We start from the raw sequence: 13,303 nt of genomic DNA on the forward strand, positions 1-13,303 counted from the left end.
CTGTGTAGCAGCCCAACAGCCAGGACCAGCCCAGCCCTGGTGAGAGCAGGAATGTCACACAGCAATGACATAGCAGCTCTGGATCACATATGACACCCCCCTGATCACGTGGCTCTTCTCTTTGCACTTAACGAGCCCTGTAGGCTTCCCTGTACTTACCGGAGCGACTAGGCAATGGCAAAGAAGGACAGGAGAAGGAGGGCTGCTGGCCACACAGCCAGAGAGAGAGTCCTTTAACGCAAATCCTGTGCACCGAGGGTTACTGGGCTGGGCAACGCTCACTCCAGGCAGCCAGCACTTCCAGGAATTGTTCCACTGATTTATGAGGAGAGGTTGCCCAGTGTAACCCCACGTTAGAGCAACTGATACCTGCCACCAGGCAAAAGAAGAGTCACCAGCCTCAGTCAGTAAATGAGCCAGATACATAAGGGCGATGAAGAGAGGGCAAGTGAAAGAAAGGCGGTGCCGTAGGTGGGGTGCTCCATGTCCCCCCAGCAAACACCTTGTGCACACTGCGAGCGCAAGGTGGGCTCTCCAAGAAGGGCCTCACTTCCTCCCACCTCGTCCCCCTCCTGCGCAAGCCCATCCCATGCCCCGCTGCAGCTGAGCCTGCCCCAGGCTGGCCTGATCCCGAGCCCACCAAAGTCAACGGAAAGATTCCCAATGACTTCAGTGACGAGGGCTTCGTACCCTCAGGCAACCGTGGGAGAGCAAAATTTGGGCAGGGCTATGATTTCACTGTCTATGTGCATAGGATGTCTCCTTTCCCACACGGAGGAACGCTGGCCACCCTTCCCACTTTTTTGGTTCTCAGTGTTCAACACTGCACCTGGAGTTATCTCCCATTTACCAGGGAGCTGATTTAAGTGTCTGACTCAGTCACATATGTTTGGCTCCCTTATCCAGAGTAAGATTTGGCCTACTAGCTGTGAAAACAGCTTATATCACATGTGCTGCAAAGCCTAGCCAGAACAGGCTGAATAAAGGATGAAGTTTAATCATGGAAATGTTGACCTACAAATAGAGAACAAAATGTTAAACCACATGGTATAGGGTGCTGCACGCCCCAAATATCAAGGAGAGGAAAGAAGAATTGAACACATTTGGAAAGTAAAGCTTACTGTTTGGGGTTTGGGGTTTTTTTTCTCTTTCTTTCTGCAGATTTGGAGAGTCAGACCCACACTGTTCCCGCTCGCGATGACACCCTGGCATCTGAAGAACAACATGACACCCACCACAAAATGCTGCTGTTGGCTGGCGCCGTCTAAAGCGGTGAGGTTTGGTGAGGGAGGTGAGACTGCCAAAGGCAGGCAAGTGGGGGTGTCACAGCGAGTGGGACCCGGCCACCAGCGTGACTCGAGTCTACGGGACCTGTACAAACTGGGGAGAGGTAAACGTGACGGGGATGAATGCCCCTTTCATCCCACATCCTTGAAAACTAGCCGTGGGTTACCTCTAACGGCTGGAGGGGTCTTTGTCATTATTTTCACACTACCTTTCAGCTGGGACGTTCTCACCTTTGTGGGTTTCACACAAAGAAGGGCAGCTTTTCTGGCAGAGAACCCGTTTCCATTTTTAATCACAGCCACCACACAAACAGTTCATCTCACAGGATGTGAAAACTTTCTCAAAGGCTTTATTTAACATCATTTGGGGGGTTGCAAAAGACAAAGAAGAATTTTTTAAATCAACAATCATCTTGCTTTCAATAACTTGCGGGCTTTGTCTTTAGGTACGCTGCATTTTAGACAAACGTAGTTAACAGCAGCCGGCCAGACCTTACTGACTGACAACTGTTTCTTTACAGGATTTCTATGTGCCAAGGAGCTGGACAGTAATATCCATTTGGTATTCATGGAAAGTACTTGCAGAACAATAATGACAATAATTGCTTCTGATTCTTGTGTTTACAACACTGCCAAAGTATCATTAGAGCCTTATTTATAGATAATAATGCTTATTAATCACACATATTTGAATTTTGGAATGTATTAGATTAATATTCTTTTGTAACTTGGTTCTGTACTAATGCTATGAAAAGCACTTTCTGAATGCAGCCCACTGGGAAGTGCTCGCCTCGGGAAAGTAAGAGCATCCAAGCCATCTGCAGGTGAGGGACAAAGGGCATACCTCTTCCTCAGCAGGCAAACTCCGGAGCCGGACACGCAATTCCCAAAAGCAGCTCCTTTGGACTAAAATCGGGGGCACACTCCTGAAAAAAAATACCGTGAGAGGTGTGATAGCAGTGTCATGCTTGAGCTTGCTTTTCGATGCTCTAGGAAAGGGTTTGCTTTCTGCTGCTTTATAAAGAAACGGGTTTCGGGGGGTGAGGAAGAGGTCCGTCTATCGTCTCACTCTTTACCGGCCCATTCTACCCCATGGGTGAGTTTAGCCTGGACGTCAGGATTCCTCATCAGTCAAGAGGTCGGTAATGAGAAATATAGTACAAAAATCACTCCTAATTTTGGTTATTAAATAATTCCAGCTTTTCTGTATCAACGTCTGCTGCGATTCAATAGCATGATAGAAGGAAAATGGATTTTTAAAAATGACAGTTACAACAAGCAAAAATGTCACCCAAATCTAAATATCAACTGCCATATATTCATATTCTCCTTTGTCTCCCTGTAGCCCATTACAATGCTGAAAAATACACCAAAGCAACTGCAGTACCAAACTCTCCAATTTTTGGTGTGTGGCCAGCTCCATAAATTTGCATTTAAACAAATAAAATCCAGAACAGTGTAGTATGGTGGGGTTTTTTTCTCTTTATTTTTTTTTCCTTAGATGGTTCTTCAAGCAAATTTAAAGAGGCTCTGTCAGTCTAGGGACCACATTTCTGTCTGGGTTTTTTTTTCTTTTTACCTGCTGCTGATATAACGTAACTACTATAAAGACCAGAAATTAGAGAAAATGGGGGAGGGGGGGGTTGTATTTTATTCTGTGTGTTCATTTTGTGGTTTTTATGGCGTTCCCTGCGCAGTCAGGATAACCTGTTCCTCAGTGTCACAGCCCTCATTGTCTCCAGGGATCTTTCACAGTGGCAGAAAAAAGAAATAATTAAAATGCAGAAGCTTTAAATTGCGAAGAACACTTGTGGCTTTGCTGTGACTCCCCCAAACTGCCCCTAGCCGATATATTTTAACAGATGAAATTACGAAGTGATGGTTGCCCTTTAAAATGTGTTTCACCCATTAATATTCCAGCGTGCTTTGCTTGCTGTGTTTATAAAATGCCAGTATTGAGGTTTCCCAGGAATTTCGAACCTATCAAGACAGCTGGTGCTGAGCACAGCCCAATCATTTCTAGACGATGCCAGGATTTAAAATAAAATAAAAACCTAGCAGCGCGGTTAAAGAAGAAACCAAAGAGCGAAGTTGGGGCCGGGAGGCAGAGGGGAGCCCCATCCTTATGGATTCGGCACAACAAAGAGGGGCACCGCTCCCGCCCCAGGGACCCCAGCTCCTGCCGGGGGCCGTGGGGCCGGCTTGTCCCTGGTTTTGCTGGGAGGAGGGTCGTGGCTTCACCCACCACTTGCAGACAAAGAAATTATCCTCGGAGTATGGGCACCGGGGGTGCGCAGAGCTTTGGATCGGACCCCTTTCCCACTTTCTGCTCGACACCATCTGACCAAAACTGATCCCAAAAATTGATGGTGCTGCACTGAAGGGACTTTGGCCGATAACAGGTCGTGAGGTTTGGTTCTCCTGCCTCTCCTCTTCTGAAGAGGAGCCTGTCACCCCAGGTGCACACAACCTGCTACGGGGTTCACCAGCACAGAGGCGTCTACGGCATACTCTCCTCTCCCCAGCCATTGGCTGCCTCTCAAAACGTTTGCTATACTTGCCTTAGGTTTCAGCGTGTCGCGGTGCAGAAAGCTGTCCCGCTAACAGGTCTTTAAAATTTGCATCTTATTCTTTCCTAACAGTAGTAAGAAATAGCTGGAAGAGTTCAGCACTGAGATCCTAATTTCAGAAAGTCAAAACATCAGCATTTAAAATCATAAGTCACCCTATGCAGATTCCAGACTTCTTATTTTCTTAATTGAGTAATGAACAATAATTTCTATTATTGATGTCTGGTTTTTTCAGGGCAGTAGTGATTTAATTGTTTCTCCTACCTTTCTGAAGGAAAAGGCAAAGCAAACAGTTACCGCATGGGGAAAGGTAGGTTTGTGATTTTTATCCGTAGGGCTGGTGCTAAACCTATGCAAGGATAAAAACGGAAATTTCCAGCGATAGCATTTTAGCTTTTTTTTTTTTCAGCCAGAGATACCCGAAGTCAGATTTCTATGTCCACGTTTGACTTTCTAAAGAAAAGTGGCCACTTTTATTTTTTTTAAATACTGAGTTTTCACAATTCTCGCTGAAGTCAAATGATGGGGTAAATGCCCAATGCCCTTGAAAAATAGTCCCTTTCCTGCAGTACCCCTTTCCTGTGTCTGTATGAACCCCCAGTGTGAAAGAGCTGGCCCTCCTGCACGAAATAAGTAGATGGCCCTACAACACTGCTCACATGCCCCAGCAATTTCAGCACACGAGTCAGAGGATGCAAAATCAGGTCTCAGGCAAAACCCAAGCGACGAACAGCAAAACTACCTTCTTCACGTTAAGCAGGGTTGCTACAGGTTACGTTTTTGGGTTTGTAGATATGGGATATGAAAATCAAGACAGAAAAGTTTGGACTAACTTGTTCACTAACCTTATCTCGGTGGTCACAAAACATTAAAAAAGAATATTCAACTGGAAAAGGTCTAAACACAGAGAGTTTCAAAAGTATCTTTTTGTTGTATCATTTTATTTGCTATATTTCTCACTAGAACAATATTATTCTGTTTGTATTTAGCGTTGGTTTTATTGTCAAATAGTTATTCTTTCTGCTATCAGATTGCATGATTATTGTGTATTTATCCCTCCAGATACGTATCATGAACATTTCTCTTCCTTATTTGTATATCATTTATAGCTACTAAAATTTGGAATTTGTAGTTTCACATTGTCTTCATAGAACTGTAAGACACAAGCAGGAATAAAAATAAAAACATACTTTTCCATAAAGTAGTCTGCTAACCAAAAGGAGAAAAAATAATCTTTGTATATTTCTAAATAGTCCTGTAGGAGTCATATACTTTCACTACGTGCTATATATCGTATAGTTTCTCCCTCTGTTATGACATCTCCGATTACTTTAAAAAAAAACTTTCAAAAACGTTAAGGCACAAACCTTTGTACGGATTACTTTTAGTATGCTTTTTATTCTGACAAGATTAATAATTATCCTATAAGCATGACACAGTGTTTTAAAATGTTGTTTCTGCTATGAGTTAGCATTGTGCATATGGGTATAAATGTGGAAAGAAAGGTTATTTCACAGCAGAGAAATGTATATTTAAACAAATTGTGATAAAACGGTAAAACTGTTTAAAAAGGAAAAGCAGGTTTTTTTCCCCATCAGAGTTATTCTGAATTTAAAATATCTGCAGTGAGTTTCATGAAAACACGAGCTACTGAAATTAATGGGAGATAATTGAGGGAAGCACAGCAAATGTCCCAGGGCTTTGGACAAAAGTGGCCGGAAAGAGATCTGCTGTGTGGCAGGTGACAAGCGTGTCCCCTTCCCACCACCACAACCTGCCTTCGTCTGTGGCACCTGCAACCAGCTCCTGGTGGGAACCAGGTTATGGACTAACCGGACTTTTGCAGTCCTTCAACAAGACAGTTCCTAAGTGCTTACAGCCCTCATGACAGCCTGAGTCTTTCCCAGAACACGCAACTGCCCTTTTCACTCAGCTCATACGCATCCAGCACTTTCCACCGGTGCAAAGACATGGGGTTTTGCCCAACTGTTCAAAATGCCCAGCCATATGTATCCTATGTATCATACACAGCAACTCCAATTATTGCTGGCCTGGTTCACCAGAGCCAAAGTGCGTAGGATCTAACCCTTAGATGGCTAGGGCAAGGTCAGTGTGGCCCTCACACCTAACTCCATCCACATCAAATACATGCAAAAATAATCCCTCTGTTGATATTAAGGTCCAATGGAGATGCACCGGGGAGTGGAGTGAGGGCTAGATCCTGCTCGTTCCGAGGAGACAGAACTCCAGGCAGCTTCAGTGAATGAGATAAGCAGGATTTGGCCCTTCTTGAGGAGCACAAGGTTTGGCTTCCAGAGGCTGAGCTCTACCTGCTCGTTGGAGCAGGGCAGTGAAATGCTGGAGTCAACAGACCTTGTAGCAAGGAGAGGACCGAGGGCTACTCTTTCTCCCCACTAAAACCAACAGCAAGGCAGGCTGTGGCACCGCAATTTGCCCCCGAGCTGAAGTGCTGGGAGTCAACTCTGCCTCACTCTTTCTATTAACTTTCCTTGCAGGAGTAATTTTTAAATAATGTAATGCCAAGTGCCAGAGGGCTCACTTTTTACAACATCAAGCTGAATCATATCAACTCCCATTCTAAATTTAAAATATGATTGCATTACTTGACTTCATACTTTTTATAAAGGTCCCGTTGTGGTGCGGTTTCACGAGGTATAAAAGCCCACGCAGGTATTATGGGCCGTATCAGTTCATTTCATCTCATTAATCAGCTACTTAAAAATGTTTTCCTTGCAGCGCAGTAGAAAAATAAAGCAAATGTTCTTTTTTATCATTTCCCAAATTAAATTCATATTCCATAATGACCATATTTCATGTGCAAAATAACAAAATATGCTTACATACCTGACTTCACTTCTTTAGTGAATTGCTTCATTTGTAAAATGTTGCATATAAAATTGGAACCTAAAATGAATTACTTGTTTTTTCTTGATATGAAACCTTGTTTAAGTTCACAGCAATTTTAAATATGATACATTTAAAATATTAATATTTCCCATATATTATTCACTGACTTTCAGGTTTCATCTCAAGTTAGTGGCACTTCATATTTCAAAGGAAGAAGTGTTTCCTTTTTTCAGTACTAATGTTCTATTAATTCACTTTGTAATATCACTCTGGTTCAGACAAATGAAATTGCACTAAATTGCTTATGCCAAGAATCATGCTAAAGTTGTTGGCATTATATAAAATTCCATTTTCCATTACTATTTTATAAGTTTTTTATCTCAGTAGCATCTTTTTAGGCATAATTCATAGCCCTGTTTAGTTAGTTCTAGAAGGACAAATATATGCACAAATATTTTTATGCTGAGAAGGGGGTGTATGTAGATATTTACAGTAAAGTCTGTAACTTCAGTGACTTTTGCAAGGCACCAGATGCAAACTCCCAGTGAACTACCTTAACAGCTTTTCTTTTATGAACATTTTTTATTTTGGATAGTTTTCTCTTCCAGCATGTATTTCACCACACACGTGTATAAACACGCACTTACGCACACATATACATTTGTGAAAAATAAATTTGTGTGCGTGTAGAAATACTTGAAATGCCTCATATGCATATTATGCAACATATGCCATTCATGTAATCGTTATATATATAAATAAAATTCATTGTATATATATGAATAAAATATGTGAAGGAAGTCCTTACAGGACCTATAAAGGCCTAAACGTAGACGGATTCTTCGTCACATCCAAAGAACTGAAAGAACCGTGGATATAAACCAGAATCCTTTTATATGACCATGTATCTTTTATAATCTTTCCATAAAGTCCACATGGCCACATAACTATTTCCAGAGATGTGGATGGAAGTTATACCTGGGTAGGCTGAAAATCTTTAATGAGTAAAGCAGCATCTAATCCTATGAAATGCCTTTCAGGAGCAAAATAATGACAAAGCGCCGGAGCAAGAGCAGCAGACAGCAGTAAAATCACCTGTAAATAGATGTAAGGAACTATAAATAATATACCTCAGTATTTGTACGTCGACTTTCTCTGACTGTCATCAAAATCAGATGTTCAGGAGCTAGAAATCCAACTCCAAGGAATGCAGATTAATGCATTTATATGAATATATAGTCTGTGCCTTAAACTTTAAGTTTGCAACATTGTTAATAATGTATGCTCCTTTTTTAATGCCTGGTATTTGCTCCCTTTGCAATGTAAAAAATAAGATCTTTTTTCCTTAAAATTTGATCCAACTCTTTAAAAAAAAAAAAAGGCAAAATAACTGATGCAAATCCCTGTCACTTGTGAACACAATGAAATTATACGAAGAAGAGCAAACAACAGGAGAGTCTCCTGCTCAGAAACAGAAATGAATGCCCTGTTCCTATACGGTCCTCAAACGCCAGGATTTTGAAATATGAATTAGACCTCAAATGCAAATTAACCTCGGAAGGGGGGGAGAGGGGTGGAAAAAAAAAATCAGAGACACATACCAAGTCAAACGCTCCTTTTTCTGCCTACCTCGTCCGCAATGGTAAAATAGGCTAAACAAAACAAGTGCACATCAAGATAGAGCCAATTAAGGAAAAGAAAGCGGGGAGGGGAGGGTGGGGTGGGGAGAAGGCACCTTACTGAACACATGGGGAGTGGGAGCGCAGCATCCCACCCCGAGCCATACCTACCTTGTGAGTGTTCAAAGGAAGACAACTGGGGTAAATTGGAACCAGCTTTGATTTTTGTCATCCGGTTGCACCCGGGATGCGGGAGGGGGAGAAGGGTCGGTCTGGGCGGGGGGGGGGGAAATACCGAGCGAGGGTGCCAAATGGTATGCAAATGAATGGGGGTTTGGGGCGGGGGTGGGGTTGGGGATTTTTTAAGGAAAAGAGGGGGGATAGAGGAAAAGCGGCACCGTCGGCGGCGGGGTGAGTAGGTCCCCGCCCGCACGCTCCGCGCACGCCGCGGGGAGGGCGAGGGGAGTCGTGCGGGGCGCGGCGGGACCCCGCCGGGGGGCGCGGGGCAGCGCTGCCCGCCCTGGGGCGCGGAGCGGAGCGGCGCGGAGTGGTGCGGGGCCGCCGCTGCGCCGGGTCGGCGGCGGGCAGGGGCGGGCGGGGCGCGGGGGCTGCCCCTTCCCGAGAGCGGGGGTGCTTCGGGGGGGGTGGCCGCGGGTGCGGGGCCGCCCCCTCTCCCCCTCCTTCATTCATCGCCTCTCTCGGCCCCCCCCGCTGCTCCCCCCGGCCCGCACAGCCCCCTTCTGCCCCCCGCCCCCGGCTGCCTCACCGCTCCCGGCGGCTCCCCGCTTGGAAATGGAGACCGGCAACTCTCACCAGAGCTCACCAGCATCCCACGGTCCTGAGGAAGGAGTTTGGGGCGGCGGGGGGGAGCGGGGGAACGGGCGGGGGGGGTGTTTGAGAGTGACGGTGAGGCGAGGAGGAGGAGGAAGGAGGAAGGCTGGGAAGAAGGGGGTGGGGGGAGACGGAGCTCCTGAAATGGAGCCAGCCCAAACGGGAGACGATGCTGGAGCAGGGGCTGCGTCATTTCGGGGCTGGGAGAGGGCTCAGCCCCCCCCCCCCGCGCCGCTTCCCTGCCCGCCCGCAGCGGGGGCAGCTACCGGCAGGGCAGGGCGGGGCGGGGCACCCCCCCCGCGGGAGCCGGGGGGCCGGGGCCGCCTCCCCCCGCCCTTCCCCGCAAGCCCCCGGGGCCGGGACAGGGCAGGAAAACCCCACGCCAGGGCAAAGGCTGAGCCGTCTTCGGTTTGCCTAGCGATGCCAGAAAAGAAAGGGGCAGGGGGAGGCGTACGGGACACGTCCGCCGCAGGGCAGTGGGCAGGACCGGTCACGGTCACGCGTGGGGTCCCGCGGGGCGAACGGGGTCTCTACGGCCGGTCGGACTCCGGGGAGGGCGAGGGAGGGCGGGGGTAGGAGGAATGATCGGCATTTATAACTGCGGGGGAAACTCGCAGCCTTTCAAAGAGTTTCAGCTGGGTGAGTGGAAATGCTTTCTGCCCCTTTCACATTTGGAAGCACAGTGGTCTTTTAGGGGGAGGAGGGGGGAAAAAGCAACTTATTATTTTTTTTCCTGCTGGACAGTGGGTCTCTTTGAGCCTACTGTCATGTCCTACGGCTGCAATTATAAACAAACTTTCCTTCTGCAGAGAGGAAATAGCTGAGACTGAGGGTCTGAAGCTAGTGAGTGGCCAGCGGCTACCCTGGCCTTCGCTGGCCCTCGCCAAGGGGCAGGGGAGGTGGTGGCTTGGCCCTGCGTGGAGGGGCTGTGGGTGCAGCACGCTGCATGTCCGAGGCAAAATAACCGGCCTGGGAACACCTCCCCTTCTTTCAACTATGCCCACCCGGTCCAAGGCAGCTCATCCCCTCCCAGGCTTTCTAAACTCAGCTTCAAATGCTCATGTCCATGGTTTGTTGGTTGGTTTGTTTGTTTTTATTTCCCTACCACCCCTGTGGTCTCAGCTTTAAAAAGCAAAGCTGCTCTTAGTGGGGCTGAGATCGCAGGTGCCGTCGTGGAGGCCCATGGTGAGCGTCAGTAAAAAGCAAGGGAAAACAGAGTCCCCAGGCAAGATTACAGCACTGGTACACAACCATGTACAGCCTCGTCCCAGCCTTCTACAGCACCTGCCACAGCAAAGGTGGCGCATGCAAAGTCCTTAAAATGTTGACCGTAGTCATTATTGTTATGAACATACAGATTTCAGTTTATTTTATGACTCTGCATGTGTGCATGTGCAATACATGTGCGGGTGCACGCACATACATACACTTAGGTCTATGTATATGTATACATTCAATAGTGATAGGCTTGTTAAACTAAGCAGTGATTTCTCTCCTACAGATAGATGTATAATACACACACATAGTGATGATACCTAAGGTGTTTGGGGGTGGGGATGCATAATATCTTATAAATTTGAAGTTTTTATCAGGCAGAGCAGATTACTTTAAGCGTTCAATTTCTCAGCGATCCAATTTTATTAGGATTTACTATCATTTGTGCTGCGCATCCCTGGGGAAATAATGCTTTGATTAATGTAATCCTGGACCGGGATCCGCCACATGCCCCTCTCCCAAGAGAAGGGCCCTGTTTGACAAACAAAAACAGAGCAGCAACTATTGCAATCTGCACTCACCTTTCGAAAGCACACAGACCCGCACACACACACACACACACACAAAATATAACCCCCTCCTCCCCCCAGCCCCAAATACAATAGCAGCATCTCAAAACAACGTGCACTTATTCATTTGCACACAATGCCTCTGATTCAGCGTGGGCTGTACAGTCCAGCCCTCAACTGCACAGAGCCAGCCCAAAAAGGATCCTGCTCTGTCCCCCACTGAGAAGCTGAAGCATCTCTGGGAAGCTCAATGCCTCTCTGTATTTCAGGCTCTCCTTGGGCTCCCAACATTTCTGCCTCTTTGTTTCCCACTGCAGGCCTTGCCGCAAAATGATTTCAAGTCTGCTCCTTCAACCCACCGGCAGCCAGGGGCCCAAGAAGCTGTCCCTGCGAGGCTCCCTGGCACCCACCTGGGGGGACATGTACCTCTCAAAACGGGCCCTGGTAAGTGAATCACAGCCAGGCACTCTGCTCAGCTCACAGGGGGAGGAGGGGGGACCCAGAAAACAACCTCAACCAGAAAGTCTTGTCACATACATTTTTGAAGGGAAGAAAATAAAGTATTCCTCTGCCTTTGGGGGTTGCTTGGGTTAAAGCAGCTTTGTTCTAGCTACCCCCCCCCGCCCCCCCACCCCTTCTGTTTGTGTCAAAGGCTGGCAGGAACAATAGCGTTTAAACAGGAATAAACATGCCCAGATCAGAGCCCAGCCCCAGAGAAACCTTTCCCTTTCTTTACATCCCTAGGTGAACTGGCTGGTGTTTCCCCCTTTCCTCCTCCTCCTCCTCTCTCCCCCCAAAACGAAGCCCATCACCGGCAGCCCAAACAGCAGTTTAATGTTGATTCTGCCCCCCCCGCCCCGCTGCACCAAAGCGGGTCCCACTGCGCCCGAGGAGGACATCCAGCCCCAAAAGAGGGCTCTGGCCGCACTTGGGCCACTTTATTCCAAGTCCGGATTAATAAATCCAGGGGAAGGAGGAGGGGAGGGATCTCCAGGCTGGAGATGAGGAGGGATGCGGTTTGCGCCGGAGTTTTCAGTAAGATGCTGCTCTCTCCTTCGTGTTTACCCGCTGACCCCCAATACGGTGACTCAGCGATTACCGAACACTGGGTGTCTGTGTGTGTAGGGGGGGGGGGCTTCCCCCCCTTCCTCCTTCTTTTCTTTCCTGATGAAAAAGGATGCAATTACCTTTCTGCATGCTGATCTGAGAGTTCAAATAACAAGCCTTAAACGCGTTATCAGGCGCTTGTTAAAGAAGGAAGGGGGGAGTGAAGGGAAGAAGGGAACAAATCTAGACGTATATGCGTCCGTGCATGCCTGGGTGTACGTCTACCTATATATGCGTATGCGTACACTTATATATGGATGTAGCTACATATTTAAATGAAAGACGGCTAGAAGAAGAGATCGGCTGTTGTTCGGCCTGAGTCCCTGCACCCAGGCAGACGAGGGAAGAGTCTCAATTTGAAACAGCACCAACCAAACGAGCGAAGAAAGAGGAAGAGGCGCAAATCACTCCAGGGAAAAGTTATTTAGGCGCAATCTCTGGATTTTCCCAGCGCAAGCTGACTCTCCTACCCGGGCTTGATCCAGTTTTCCCGCTCCCCTTCCCCCTCCCGCCCCGGGGGGATCCATCTCTATCTCCCACTTTCCATCCCAGCAGCGGCTCCCTCTCCCCGGGCGCCCCGCCTGGGAGGGCGTTTGCTGCCACCTCGGCGCGGCCGCGGCCCGCTCCGCGCCCGCGGAAGGGCCGGCAGAGCGGGGGCCGCCCCCGGGGCCGCGGGGTGGCGGCGGGCTCCCCGCCGGGCTTTCGGGTCCCCGCCTCTGTCGTCCGCCCCCCCCCGCCCCCCCCCCCCCCCAGCTCTAGCAGGCGGTAAGAAATTGTTTCAGAAGTGGGATGCCGGGGCGGAATTTCGAGAGGGGAGAAGGGAATAAATGCGAGGAGATGATGAATAATGTTAACTTTTGACTGTAGGAGTCATGATGGAGATGTGAGCGAAGCTGCGGGGAAATATGTCACTTAATCCCAGGGCTACCGAAGTCCCTTTTATCAAACATCGTGATGCTGGAATTATACTGCTGTAAAAGCGACTGAGTACTTAAAAGTGTCCAACATCAGGCAAATATATAGATGGGAGGAACGGGTGTAAAATGAACGCGCGTACGAACTAACCACACGACCGTGAAAACCCCGAGCAGATTAGATAAATATAAATATATGTGCATTTAAAAAAAAAAAAAAAAAAAGGCACGGTAAAGCTGTAGCTGCTGCATTCACGCAAGGAGAACAGACAGCGTGTGCATGTTTGTGTGCAATGCCAAAAAGAGCAGCCTTAAGGTTGACCT

Source organism: Ciconia boyciana, chromosome 1, assembly GCF_034638445.1.
Source record: "Ciconia boyciana chromosome 1, ASM3463844v1, whole genome shotgun sequence".
Lineage (NCBI taxonomy): Eukaryota > Metazoa > Chordata > Aves > Ciconiiformes > Ciconiidae > Ciconia > Ciconia boyciana.